The sequence below is a fragment of the Hyperolius riggenbachi genome, chromosome 5, assembly GCF_040937935.1.
Source record: "Hyperolius riggenbachi isolate aHypRig1 chromosome 5, aHypRig1.pri, whole genome shotgun sequence".
NCBI lineage: Eukaryota > Metazoa > Chordata > Amphibia > Anura > Hyperoliidae > Hyperolius > Hyperolius riggenbachi.
Window position 1 is genome coordinate 205717357 of NC_090650.1, and position 15581 is coordinate 205732937.

The 15581-nt window shown below is 45.7% G+C and overlaps 1 protein-coding gene across 1 annotated transcript in view; it reads left to right on the plus strand.

The window, feature by feature from the left end:
• The window catches only part of LOC137518568 (collagen alpha-2(VI) chain-like), a 131689-nt gene that overhangs the window by 34747 nt on the left and 81361 nt on the right, over positions 1-15581 (plus strand). The window lies entirely within an intron of this gene.

Genomic DNA, 15581 nt, shown 5'->3' on the forward strand with positions numbered 1-15581 from the left:
ACAATGCTATACAGTGGCGGGTGAGCGGTGTACCACTATTCCCAGCAGCGACACAGAGCACAATGCTATACAGTGGCGGGTGAGCGGTGTACCACTATTCCCAGCAGCGACACAGAGCACAATGCTATACAGTGGCGGGTGAGCGGTGTACTACTATTCCCAGCAGACACAGAGTGGCAGTAAACAGAATACTATGTAGTGTGGCTGAGCGAGGTACACAGAGTGGCAGTAAACAGAATGCTATATAGTGTGGCTGAGCGAGCGGTGTACTACTATTCCCAGCAGACACAGAACAGTAAACATAATGCTATATAGTGTGGCTGAGCGAGGTACACAGAGTTGCAGTAAACAGAATGCTATATAGTGTGGCTGAGCGAGCGGTGTACTACTATTCCCAGCAGACACAGAACAGTAAACAGAATGCTATATAGTGTGGCTGAGCGGTGTACCACTATTCCCAGCAGCGACACACAGCACAAGGCTATACAGTGGCGGGTGAGCGGTGTACCACTATTCCCAGCAGCGACACAGAGCACAATGCTATACAGTGGCGGGTGAGCGGTGTACTACTATTCCCAGAAGACACAGAGTGGCAGTAAACAGAATGCTATATAGTGTGGCTGAGCGAGGTACACAGAGTGGCAGTAAACAGAATGCTATATAGTGTGGCTGAGCGAGCGGTGTACTACTATTCCCAGCAGACACAGAACAGTAAACAGAATGCTATATAGTGTGGCTGAGCGGTGTACCACTATTCCCAGCAGCGACACAGAGCACAATGCTATACAGTGGCGGGTGAGCAGTGTACCACTATTCCCAGCAGCGACACAGAGCACAATGCTATACAGTGGCGGGTGAGCGGTGTACCACTATTCCCAGCAGCGACACAGAGCACAATGCAATACAGTGGCGGGTGAGCGGTGTACCACTATTCCCAGAAGACACAGAGTGGCAGTAAACAGAATGCTATATAGTGTGGCTGAGCGAGCGGTGTACTACTATTCCCAGCAGACACAGAACAGTAAACAGAATGCTATATAGTGTGGCTGAGCGAGGTACACAGAGTGGCAGTAAACAGAATGCTGAGCGAGCGGTGTACTACTGTTGTTGTCCTGGACAACATGGGCGGTATTGAGTGGGTTTTCTTGGGTGCTCCCCTGTGGCCTGTACGTGAACCGTCAGGGGAAACACCTCTTCCCTTGCCCCTCCCGCTTTCACCGGATTTCTTCCTCATTTCACTTATCCTTACAGTACACGCTGACTGGCAGCAGTACAGTGGCAGTACAGAAATGCTATACAGTACCACTATTCCCAGCAGCGACACAGAGCACAATGCTATAGAGTGGCGGGTGAGCGGTGTACCACTATTCCCAGCAGCGACACAGAGCACAATGCTATACAGTGGCGGGTGAGCGGTGTACCACTATTCCCAGCAGCGACACAGAGCACAATGCTATACAGTGGCGGGTGAGCGGTGTACCACTATTCCCAGCAGCGACACAGAGCACAATGCTATACAGTGGCGGGTGAGCGGTGTACTACTATTCCCAGCAGACACAGAGTGGCAGTAAACAGAATACTATGTAGTGTGGCTGAGCGAGGTACACAGAGTGGCAGTAAACAGAATGCTATATAGTGTGGCTGAGCGAGCGGTGTACTACTATTCCCAGCAGACACAGAACAGTAAACATAATGCTATATAGTGTGGCTGAGCGAGGTACACAGAGTTGCAGTAAACAGAATGCTATATAGTGTGGCTGAGCGAGCGGTGTACTACTATTCCCAGCAGACACAGAACAGTAAACAGAATGCTATATAGTGTGGCTGAGCGGTGTACCACTATTCCCAGCAGCGACACACAGCACAAGGCTATACAGTGGCGGGTGAGCGGTGTACCACTATTCCCAGCAGCGACACAGAGCACAATGCTATACAGTGGCGGGTGAGCGGTGTACTACTATTCCCAGAAGACACAGAGTGGCAGTAAACAGAATGCTATATAGTGTGGCTGAGCGAGGTACACAGAGTGGCAGTAAACAGAATGCTATATAGTGTGGCTGAGCGAGCGGTGTACTACTATTCCCAGCAGACACAGAACAGTAAACAGAATGCTATATAGTGTGGCTGAGCGGTGTACCACTATTCCCAGCAGCGACACAGAGCACAATGCTATACAGTGGCGGGTGAGCAGTGTACCACTATTCCCAGCAGCGACACAGAGCACAATGCTATACAGTGGCGGGTGAGCGGTGTACCACTATTCCCAGCAGCGACACAGAGCACAATGCAATACAGTGGCGGGTGAGCGGTGTACCACTATTCCCAGAAGACACAGAGTGGCAGTAAACAGAATGCTATATAGTGTGGCTGAGCGAGCGGTGTACTACTATTCCCAGCAGACACAGAACAGTAAACAGAATGCTATATAGTGTGGCTGAGCGAGGTACACAGAGTGGCAGTAAACAGAATGCTGAGCGAGCGGTGTACTACTATTCCCAGCAGTGACACAATGACTGGGGGGACCCTGGCTAGCGTGGCTGGAGCGCGAACTACCCTGCCTGCCTGCCCAAAGCTAAACCCACAGACAAATGGCGGAAATATGACGTGGTTCGGGTATTTATTTACCCGAACCACGTGACAGTTCGGCCAATCAGAGCGGTACAGTGGCAGTACAGAAATGCTATACAGTACCACTATTCCCAGCAGCGACACAGAGCACAATGCTATAGAGTGGCGGGTGAGCGGTGTACCACTATTCCCAGCAGCGACACAGAGCACAATGCTATACAGTGGCGGGTGAGCGGTGTACCACTATTCCCAGCAGCGACACAGAGCACAATGCTATACAGTGGCGGGTGAGCGGTGTACCACTATTCCCAGCAGCGACACAGAGCACAATGCTATACAGTGGCGGGTGAGCGGTGTACTACTATTCCCAGCAGACACAGAGTGGCAGTAAACAGAATACTATGTAGTGTGGCTGAGCGAGGTACACAGAGTGGCAGTAAACAGAATGCTATATAGTGTGGCTGAGCGAGCGGTGTACTACTATTCCCAGCAGACACAGAACAGTAAACATAATGCTATATAGTGTGGCTGAGCGAGGTACACAGAGTTGCAGTAAACAGAATGCTATATAGTGTGGCTGAGCGAGCGGTGTACTACTATTCCCAGCAGACACAGAACAGTAAACAGAATGCTATATAGTGTGGCTGAGCGGTGTACCACTATTCCCAGCAGCGACACACAGCACAAGGCTATACAGTGGCGGGTGAGCGGTGTACCACTATTCCCAGCAGCGACACAGAGCACAATGCTATACAGTGGCGGGTGAGCGGTGTACTACTATTCCCAGAAGACACAGAGTGGCAGTAAACAGAATGCTATATAGTGTGGCTGAGCGAGGTACACAGAGTGGCAGTAAACAGAATGCTATATAGTGTGGCTGAGCGAGCGGTGTACTACTATTCCCAGCAGACACAGAACAGTAAACAGAATGCTATATAGTGTGGCTGAGCGGTGTACCACTATTCCCAGCAGCGACACAGAGCACAATGCTATACAGTGGCGGGTGAGCAGTGTACCACTATTCCCAGCAGCGACACAGAGCACAATGCTATACAGTGGCGGGTGAGCGGTGTACCACTATTCCCAGCAGCGACACAGAGCACAATGCAATACAGTGGCGGGTGAGCGGTGTACCACTATTCCCAGAAGACACAGAGTGGCAGTAAACAGAATGCTATATAGTGTGGCTGAGCGAGCGGTGTACTACTATTCCCAGCAGACACAGAACAGTAAACAGAATGCTATATAGTGTGGCTGAGCGAGGTACACAGAGTGGCAGTAAACAGAATGCTGAGCGAGCGGTGTACTACTATTCCCAGCAGTGACACAATGACTGGGGGGACCCTGGCTAGCGTGGCTGGAGCGCGAACTACCCTGCCTGCCTGCCCAAAGCTAAACCCACAGACAAATGGCGGAAATATGACGTGGTTCGGGTATTTATTTACCCGAACCACGTGACAGTTCGGCCAATCAGAGCGCGTTCGGGTCCGAACCACGTGACCCGTTCGGCCAATCACAGCGCTAGCCGAACATTCGGGGAACGTTCGGCCATGCGCTCTTAGTTCGGGTGTTCGGCCGAACTCGAACATCACCCGAACAGGGTGATGTTCTGCAGAACCCGAACAGTGGCGAACACTGTTCGCCCAACACTAATCACTGGCCACTGCAAAACCAGACTGTCCTGCATTATTGGTTGATTATTCTGATCAGAATAATGAATCAATAGTCCAGGGCACTCTGTGTCACAGCAGCCAATGAAACAGGCAGTAATGACAGCTGACTTGTGTAAACTGCAGAGTGAAGAAGCACTGTGCACATCTGCTACCTCTCCCTGCTAGCCTGCCAGTCGTCATAAAGCTAGCCAGAAATCCTTTCCCTTCACTCACAGTGCTGCTGCTGCGCTGATATCCTCTGGCCCCTTCACTCGCCATGCTGCTGCTGCTGCTCCACCACAGATCTCCTGTGGCCAGGGGGAACTTGTAAGATCCATAGTGTAACCAGAATCTGGTTACCAGATTGTGTTGTGTCTCAGAGACACATTGAAACTGCCGCTGTATGGCCGGGACAGGAAGGGGGCGGGGCCCCACAACCAATACAGGAAGAAGCAGAAGGCTCACACAGGATTGCCGGCCGCTGCCACTCTGCTGGAGGGAGAGGGGGGGAGAGAGTTCCCCTCCATGTGTGCGTACGCTCTCTGTGCTTACCCCCCCCCCCCCCCTCGAAAAAAAAATGTTTAAACTTAAAATGTTTAAAGAAATTTTTTTAAAAAAAAATATAAATAAATGAACTATGAGTGCCCCCCCCCCCCCCCCCCCGAGGACCCGCCCATGGCACCGGCCCACGGGTGCCTCTTAATAGATACGGCCCTGCCTGAAGTTTATCTGCAGGTGGGAGCGCTGCATCTCGAAAAATTGCAGCTCTACCTGCTGAGAATGCCTTCTAGCCCTTTAGTGCTGGGTCTTCCTTGGCTTCAGCTACACCATCCACACATTGACTGGTGTACTGGGCAACTGACTAAGTGGTCTCCATTTTATAAAGACAACTGTCTTAAACTATTTCCTGTGCTAGCCACTGAATTAAAGCTTGAAAACCTACCCCCCTGTTATGAGGAATATTCAGATGTTTTCTTTCCTCAGGCTGCTGATAAACTCCCTCCCCACAGACCTTATGATTGCCCCATAGACCTGCTACCTGGTACGATGCCTCCACGAGGGCACTTGTATAATCTTTCAGGTCCAGAGACTCTGGCCATAAAAGAATACGTCAAAGACAATTTGAACAAGGGATTTATCTGTCCTTCTTCTTCCCCTGCTGGAGCTGGGTTCTTTTTTGTACAGAAGGATGGAGGATTGCGTCCCTGTATAGATTACAGGGGTCTAAACAAGATTACGGTGAAAAATAAATATCCATTACCGCTTATTGATGATTTGTTTTCTCAAGTAACAGGGGCTCAAGTCTTCTCCAAAACTAGACTTGAGGATGGCTTACAATTTTATTAGGATACGCCAGGGTGGCAAATGGAAGACAGCCTTTAATACAAAGGATGGGCATTACAAATATCTAGTCATGCTCTTTGGACTTTGTAACGCTTCGGCTGTCTTCCAGGACTTTGTGAATGAAATTTTTAGAGATTTCCTAGGACGGTTTGTGGTCATTTATTTAGATGACATCTTGATCTACTCTGTCTTCCTTACTGAACATCGAGAACATGTCAAAGCTGTATTGCAGAAAAAGGGAAGGGAGGGAAAACTCTTTATGTCAAGTTGGAGAAATGTGTTTTCGAAACTAATCAGGTTTCATTTCTATGGTACATCATTTCAGATTCTGGTCTTGTCATGGATCCTGTTAAACTCTCTGCTGTGTTGAATTGGCCCCAACCCACAGGGCTTAAAGCTCTCCAGCGATTCCTTGGATTCGCTAATTTTTATCGAAAATTTATCAAGAATTTCTCCACTCTAGTCGCTCCTTTGACTGATTTGACAAAAAAAAAAAACGCAGACCCAGTTCACTGGCCTTCTCAGGCTTGCCAAGCCTTTGAGGCCTTAAAAAAGGCTTTTTGTTCTGCCCCTGTCCTAACTCATCCTGATGTTCTCCGACCTTTTGTTGTTGAAGTGGATGCTTCCAACATTGGCATAGGAGCAGTCCTCTCACAGTACGCAGGGTGCCCGAGCATCTTCACCCTTGTGCTTTTTTTCCCCGGATGTTCTCCTCTGCAGAACGTAATTACGACATTGGCAATAGAGAACTTTTGGCAATTAAAATGGCATTTGAGGAATGGAGACACTGGCTGGAAGGTTCTATACATCCTGTTACGGTTTTTACTGACCACAAAAACCTAGAGTACATTGAGAGTGCTAAAAGACTTAATCCCAGACAAGCTCGCTGGGCCTTGTTCTTTTCCCAATTCAATTTCACGATCACTTATAAACCAGGGTCTAAAAACATTAAAGAGAACCCGAGGTGGGGTTCTGACAATGCTATCCACATACAGAGGCTGAGTCTGCTTATATTGCCCAGCCTCTGCTATCCCCCATAAATCACAGCCGCGCTGCCGACACGCAGTGTGTCACAGCGGGATGTGTTTACCTCTGTACTGTCAGTCTGCGTGCTCCCCCGCCTCCTGCATAGCTCCGGTCCTCGCCCGTGTCCCTTCCCTCCCCGCTGATTGGAGGGAAGGGACGCGGGCAGGGACCGGAGTTATGCAGGAGGCGGTGGAGCACGCAGACTGACATACCAGATGTAAACACAGCCCGCACAGCACGACAGTGATTTATGGGGGATAGCAGAGCGCAGGGGGAACTTAGGGGGGATCAGGATAGCAACAGAGGCTGGGCAATATAAGCAGACCCAGCCTCTGTATGTGGATAGCATTATCCCAACCCCACCTCGGGTTCTCTTTAAGGCTGATGCTCTGTCTCAATGCTTTGAACATGAATCCAGTCAACCAATGTCTCCAGAATGTATTGTACCTAAACACTGTGTAGTTGCTGCCCTGACTGAGACCCAATTATTACCTGATCTCAGCTCATTTGTCATCCTACCAGGACGATTCTCCTCCAGAGAAACCACCAGGTTTACTGTTTGTTCCTCTTAACTTTCACCTACAAGTGTTGCAACAATTTCATGAATCAAAATTGTCAGGTCATCCTGGTGAAAATAAAACTTTAAACTTTAAATCTGTTGTCCCATCATTGTAAAGCCTTTGTCAAGTCTTGTCCAGTCTTTGCCCAAAACAAAACTCCCCATGTTGCTCCCAGAGGTAGCCTCCAGCCACTGCCCATTCCTGATAAACCATGGACCCATATTTCCATGGGTTTTATTGTCGATTTGCAATCTTCTGAAGGAAATACCGTCATTTGGGCAGTGGTTGATAGGTTTAGCAAGATGGCTCATTTTGTTTCTCTCAATTCAATTCAATTCACTCAATTCAATTCAATTCACTTTATTGTCATTGTGTAACACAACGAAATTACTTTCTGCCAAAGATCTAGCCGATTTATTTATTAAACACATTTTTCGATTGCATGGTATTCCTGAGAACATTGTCTCAGACAGAGGAGTTCAGTTTGTTTCACAGTTTTGGTGAGCTTTTTGCTCACGTCTTGGAATATCTTTATCATTTTCCTCTGGGTTTCATCCAGAGACTAATGGCCAGACTGAGAGAACAAATCAATCCCTGGAGCAATATCTCCAATGTTTTGTGTCCGATTGTGAGGAACAATGGTCCGAGTTATTACCTTTCGCAGAGTTTGTGTTCAATAATCTTGTCAGTTCCTCAACCAAAATGTCTCCTTTTCAGATTGTCACAGGCCAGAATCCCAAGTTCTCGTCTCTATCTACTCTAGCATCTAGGTTTCCACTTTTGGAGGACTTGTTGTCGCATATGATGTCTTTATGGGAGCAGGTACAAAGCAATTTAAGAAATGCTGTCAGACAACAGAAGATATTTGCCGATAGACATCGGTCTCCTGAATTTGAGTTTTCTCCTGGTGATTTACAGTACTTTGGGTATCTACTCGCAACATTTCTTTGCGACAGCCTTCGTCCAAGTTGGGCCCCAGATACATCGGGCCTTATCCTGTGGCAGAAAAGATCAATAATGTAACTTATAGAGTAACCCTACCTCATTCTATACGTGGTGTTCATTCTTTAAGTGTATCTTTGTTGAAACCTGCTGTTAACACATGTCAGGCTGGTTCTTCACCACCTCCAGTCATCATTGATGGGGAACCAGAGGATGAAAGTACGTAATTCTTTACAGTATCTCATTGATTGGAAGGGGTATGGTCCTTAGGTAAGATGTTGGATCCCAACACGACAGGTGCACATGGATGAATTGCTCCAGGAATTTCATAATAATTATCCTGATAAACCTAGGTTGGAGTGTCCAGAGGCCACTCCTCGGGGGGGGGGGGGGGGGGGGTTAGTGTAAGGAACTCACCTTTCAGCAGTTCCAGCACCGGCGGCTCAGTGAGTGGAGCGCGGCCGCGATCTTCCTCATCTGGCGGCATCACCAGCACCCCTGCGGCAGTGAACGGGAGTGCACATCTCCCCTGTGTCCATGGGCGCACGCGGTTCAGAGCCGCTCTTATACCCTCCAACATCAAAGGATTTAGTGTCAGCTGCCACTCCAATTGGTTGCTCTGGGTTGGGCCGGCCCTGGGCAGGGTTTGTAAGATTTAAACCCCTGCCTCACTCTCATTAACTGCCCGTGATAGCAATCAGTACGCTGGTGCTGGGCACTCTCTCTCTGTGATATTATTGCTTGTTGCTTAGTCTAGTTAGCTTATTGAGCTATATACAGTGGGTTGCAAAAATATTCGGCCCCCTTGAAGTTTTCCACATTTTGTCATATTACTGCCACAAACATGAATACATTTTATTGGAATTCCACGTGAAAGACCAATACAAAGTGGTGTATACATGAGAAGTGGAATGAAAATCATACATGATTCCAAACATTTTTTACAAATAAATAACTGCAAAGCGGTGTGTGCATAATTATTCGGCCCCTTTGATCTGAGTGCAGTCAGTTGCCTATAGACATTGCCTGATGAGTGCTAATGACTAAATAGAGTGCACCTGCGTGTAATCTAATGTCGGTACAAATACAGCTTCTCTGTGAGGGCCTCAGAGGTTGTCTAAGAGAATATTGGGAGCAACATAGTTACATAGTTATTTTGGTTGAAAAAAGACATACGTCCATCGAGTTCAACCAGTACAAAGTACAACTCCAGCCCGTCCCCCACATACCCCTGTTGATCCAGAGGAAGGCGAAAAAACCCCCACAAGGCATGGTCCAATTAACCCCAAAAAGGGAAAAATTCCTTCCTGACTCCAGATGGCAATCAGATAAAATCCCTGGATCAACATCACCGTGAAGTCCAAAGAACACACAAGACAGGTCAGGGATCAAGTTATTGAGAAATTTAAAGCAGGCTTAGGCTACAAAAAGATTTCCAAAGCCTTGAACATCCCACGGAGCACTGTTCAAGCGATCATTCAGAAATGGAAGGAGTATGGCACAACTGTAAACCTACCAAGACAAGGCCATCCACCTAAACTCACAGGCCGAACAAGGAGAGCGCTGATCAGAAATGCAGTCAAGAGGCCCATGGTGACTCTGGACGAGCTGCAGAGATCTACAGCTCAGGTGGGAGACTCTGTCCATAGGACAACTATTAGTCATGCACTGTACAAAGTTGGCCTTTATGGAAGAGTGGCAAGAAGAAAGGCATTGTTAACCGAAAGCATAAGAAGTCCAGTTTGCAGTTTGCCACAAGCCATGTGGGGGACACAGCAACCACGTGGAAGAAGGTGCTCTGGTCAGATGAGACCAAAATGGAACTTTTTGGCCAAAATGCAAAACGTTATGTGTGGCGGAAAACTAACACTGCAGATCACTCTGAACACACCATCCCCACTGTCAAATATGGTGGTGGCAGCATCATGCTCAGGGGGTGCATCTCTTCAGCAGGGACAGGGAAGCTGGTCAGAGTTGATGGGAAGATGGATGGAGCCAAATACAGGGCAAACTTGGAAGAAAACCTCTTGGAGACTGCAAAAGACTTGAGACTAGGGCGGAGGTTCACCTTCCAGCAGGACAATGACCCTAAACATAAAGCCAGGGCAACAATGGAATGGTTTTAAACAAAACATATCTATGTGTTAGAATGGCCCAGTCAAAGTCCAGATCTAAATCCAATCGAGAATCTGTGGCAAGATCTGAAAACTGCTGTTCACAAACGCTGTCCATCTAATCTGAGTGAGGTGGAGCTGTTTTGCAAAGAAGAATGGGCAAGGATTTCAGTCTCTAGATGTGCAAAGCTGGTAGAGACATACCCTAAAAGACTGGCAGCTGTAATTGCAGCAAAAGGTGGTTCTACAAAGTATTGACCCAGGGGGCCGAATAATTACGCAAACCCACTTTGCAGTTATTTATTTGTAAAAAAATGTTTGGAATGATGTATGATTTTCGATCCACTTCTCACATGTACACCACTTTGTATTGGTCTTTCACGTGGAATTCCAATAAAATTGATGCATGGTTGTGGCAGTAAAGTGACAAAATGTGGAAAACTTCAAGGGGGCCGAATACTTTTGGAACCCACTGTATATATGCAGACACTGCCGATATATATATATATATATATATATATATACTCCAGCTAGTCCAGTATTTTGATTATTGGGTATGACTTTTGCTACTCCTTGACTTCGATTCTGTCTCAACCCTTTGTACCTTAGCCACCTGACCACTTGTGTATGACCCCCGCCTGTTAACGACCAAGCCTTTTGCCTCAGCCTATTGTACCATAGCCATCTGATATTCCGTGTATGACCTCAGCTTGTTTAACGACCTAGCCTTTGTCTCAACCTATTGTACCGCTGCCTTCTGATCTCTTGTGTATGACCCTAGCTTACGATTGACTACGATTATCTTATTTTTTCTTTGGTGATTCTTGTAGGGGCCAAGAATACCTAGGCGAGAAGTAGGGATAGACTGGGAGCCCAATTGTGCAGTATCGTCAGATATAGGGAGGATAAACTTATATAGATATATAGTTACAAAGGTGGGTTGCAGTTCCTATAACCACCGTATAGGCCTGCAGGGAATAAACCGTCCCTGCTTGGTACTCCTGGTTCTGCTGGTTACTGGATGGTCACTCTCCTGTAGTATGATAGACTTTCCAGAAAATCTGCAACGCTATTACCTCCAAAGAAGGTCTGACTGGTAATTGGTAGGATGGAGGCGCCCAATGTGCATTTTATTTTAGTATTTTAAAATACAAATTAAAAATGATATAATAAAAAGAGAGGTAATTGCTTACCTCTCCAGAAGATATAGACACTAGTCCAACTGGAAAAAAGTTTTTACTTAAAAAGCAATCTGACAACACGTTTCACGGGTCAAGGCCCGCTTCCTCAGTTCAACACAAAATGCCTAAAACAATAAATATGTACTGTATATATATATATGTGTATACAACAAAGCATGTACAGATAATCATATTTTACATGCACTTTAGTTGCAACATTATGAATGCATGTAATTAAGAATAGTTATAACAACTGTACTTGGGATAAAAAAAAATCTAAGTACCACAAATCATCTCTGCTGAGGATCAGTATTACCTCTCAGGAGTACATATAATAAAATGTGATACCTAATTCACAAAATGATTAGCATAACAAAGAATAAAAGTCCCCCTCAAAAGTAAGCGTGTGTGTGTGTGTGTGTGTGTGTGTGTGTGTGTGTGTGTGTGTGTGTGTGTGTGTGTGTGTGTGTGTGTGTGTGTGTGTGTGTGTGTGTGTGTGTGTGTGTGTGTGTGTGTGTGTGTGTGTGTGTGTGTGTGTGTGTGTTATATTATATAAAAAAAAATATATGTTTTGAGTTCTGATCCTCAGCAGAGATGATTTTTGGTACTTAAATGGATTCTTTATCCCTAGTGGAGTTATTGCTATTCTTAATTACATGCATTCATAATGTTGCAACTAGAGTGCATGTAAAATATGACAATCTGTACATATTATGAATACCAAACAGTCATCTTGGCCAAGGACAACCTAGCATCTGTACACACAGTAGCTTAATTACCCTTTCTGTAATAATGCTTAGACTAATAGAAGGCATTTACTGTGAAAAATATCCAATAATGGGGAGATGAGAAAGGAGACAAATACTTTCACACCACAGTTTTAATGTCCCCTTATTTTTAGTATAGAAGTAACATGGACATATTTCATTTATCTCTGTCCAGTCCATTCCTTCAGTAATATATATGTTACTACTCACAAGGAATTTTTCAGTTACAAATCTTGTCTTATTCTGGAAGGAGAGGGGAGGGAGATAGAAACAGGATTTTCCAAGGGGATTATTGTTGACAGTAATTTTTTCCTATTATGTTAAATAACTGTTTCAATCCCGTGGAAAATCGTTATATCCTCCTTTATTGGCAGCTGTTGTATTCAGACACTTTCCCATAATAAATTTTGCTTTTGGGAATCTACACAGTATTTTCCCAGGACAGTGCAGTAAATAGTTTCCACATGCAGCTGTGCTTAGAAGAGAATTGTAACAGAAAGCAGAAGGGCACAAAGAGAGAGGACAGCCATGAAACAGGTGCTGCTTGTGTGCTGCCAACACCTTCCTGGCATTGCTCAGATAAAGCTTATCACTTCTCTGCTCCTTGTCTTCTGTGAACTGTAATTATGATGCATCCTTTATAAATCTAAAAAGTGTCGGCCTCTCCAGGGTTGAAAGGTTTCCTTGCAAAATTTTATCCACTTCTGAACATCTGTTGATTCACTTATACTGAATTTGTAAACAAAAAAAAATGATCTTTATTTAAAGGGGCACGATAGCGAAAATTAGGCTACTGGGGTAATTGGTAGCATGTGCATAATAGTAGGCACATCAGATATTAAGCAGGCGGCGTGCCTCCTTGATCACACTCCTTTGGCTGGGAGCGCGATCAAAGAGGCACACCCCCACACAACCACATGCGCAATAGTATGCAATTGAATGGCCGAGTTGCACACAGCAAGCGTCCTACAAGACTATGGGGGTTGGAAGTAGCCCCAGGTAAGTAAAAGAACACTATTTTTAACTTGGGAATGCTTTAGAAAGTACAACTCTGTTTGAATTTTCTACTCAGTATTAATTTAAAGCACATCTGAATAGGGTTAAAAACTTGGGATTCTAACTTACCTGGGTTTTTTTCCAGCCCCCCTACTCTGTCAGGTCCCTCTGCATCCTCTGGGTTCCCTACGCTCTTCCACTCAACTCCAAAATTCCTGAAACGTAAGCTTCAGCATGCACAGTCCCATCTGCATTCACTCCACAACCATGCCCACGTCACCGGGAACATTCTGCATATGCGCGATTCATTCTTTTGAGAACTGCGCATGCACAGATGCTCCCGAGTACGGGAGCGCGACTGTGAAGTGCGCGCAGATGGGACTACACATGCTAGAGCTCCAGTTGCAGGAATTTTGGAGCTGCCTGTGGCGCAATGAAGTGGGCTCAGAGAACGCCAAGGGACCTGACACACTATTGGGGGCTGGAAGAAGCACCAGGTAAGTAAAAGTCCTTTTTTTTAGTTTAGTTCAGGTGTGCTTTAAAGCAAGACTGACAGAAGGCAGGCCAGTAGTGGAGGACTGACAGGGGACATCGTCAGACAGACACAAAGACACTGATCCGTTTAAAAAAAAAATGTAAACAAAGAAATCTCAAGAAAATCACAGCAATGCATTTTCTCCCACTCACATAATCAAAATCAGAATCAATTTTATTTTGCCAAGTTAGTTTGCACCTACAAGGAATTTGTCTTGGCAGTTGCTTAACAAACACAAACAAAAAACAATACAAGGACAGACAGTGTGTATATTACAAGTCAAGGACATTATGCAAGTATAGTGGCAGTAAGCAATGTGCGAATTGTTCATTTACAGTTCTGTGCTGATTACTTTCAAGTCCTAGCAGCTCTAACGTGGTTCTGCATTTAGTATGGCTACCGCTTGAGGAAGAAAGCTGTTCCTGTGTCTGGAGGTTTTGGTAGTGATTGACCGGAATCTTACTCCTGAAGGCAAGAGCTGGAAGATGGAGTGAGCTGGGTGAGAGGGGTCAGAGGCTATTTTGGTTGCTCTCTTTCTGCACCTGCTAGCGTAAAGATCCTGCAGGGAAGGTAAGCTACAGCCAATTATCGTTTCCGCTGTTCGGATGATGCGCTGCAGCCTCACCTTTTCTAATGTTGAGCAGGAGCCGAACCATACAGTCATAGATGATGTTATGGTGAATTCGATGACTGCAGTGTAGAACTGCACCATTAAATTTTGAGGTAGGCCAAACTTTTTCAGCTGCCGTAGATGGTACATCCTCTGTTGCGCTTTCTTGACAATAGTGGCAGTGTTGTTGTCCCATTTTAGGTTGTGTGAGATTGTGGACCCAAGAAACTTGAATGACTTTACCTGGGTTTTTTTGGATCCATTTATTCTTAAGGGGAGGTGCTCGGGGGGGGGAGGATCTCCTAAAGTCTATTATCATCTCCATGGGTTTGAGAGCATTTAGTTCCAAGTTGTTGCTGCTGCACCAGGAGTCCCCAAACTTTTTCAGTCAAGGGCCGGGTCAATATACTTCAAACTGCTGGGGGGCCGGAGTATACATAAAATGATGTAGAAAAACATTACATTGTACCTAGGTATTGTAGACCACATCTATTAACATGTGCAACCCTAATGTCTCCCATTGAACATGTGCAGATAGTATGCCCTACAACTCAGCAAGTGCAGTTATTATGTCTCCAACACAGCAAGTGCAGATATTGTGACCCTAACAAAGCATGTCATATGTGAGCCATAATGTCACCAAATGGCCTGCAAAAGCCTGCAGCAGAATCCGAAGAAGTCTTTGCGGGCCAGACAAAGAAGTATACCCAGGTGACAACCTGCCGTCCAATTGGACAACAGTGAATTATTGGAAGCCAGTGAATGACTTCTTTCTGGCTTCCATGTGAAAGGGTGGTATCAGCACTGCTATTCTATATGTGGGCTGCCAATTTTTAAAAATGCAGCGGTCCGCATCTATAAGTAATACATTTTGTGCGTGGGGGGGGGGTAAAAAAGCCCCAGGGGGCCGCATTCGGCCCACAGGCCTTAGTTTGAGGACCACTGGCATAAACGCTAACACAGGAAAAATGAAACCTGCACTACATTTGCGCTTGAGGAAAAAAGAAATCACATCAGTGAAAGAGTAGGCAAATTGTATGGTCACACAACCTACATTTTCTATTCGCCATGATTGCGCCGTGAACTGTTGGGAGCAGAGTGCAATGTCACCAAAAATCATGCAAGCCTGACGATAATGATTAGGAAAACATCAAAACACTAATGCAAAATAAGCACCGCGATTTACATGTTTACATATAAATCAAAAAATTGCTGCAAGGGTTTGCACTTGCAACAAATAGTAACAAAGGTATTTCCTGCTACCCATGTTTTTTTTTAATAAAAAC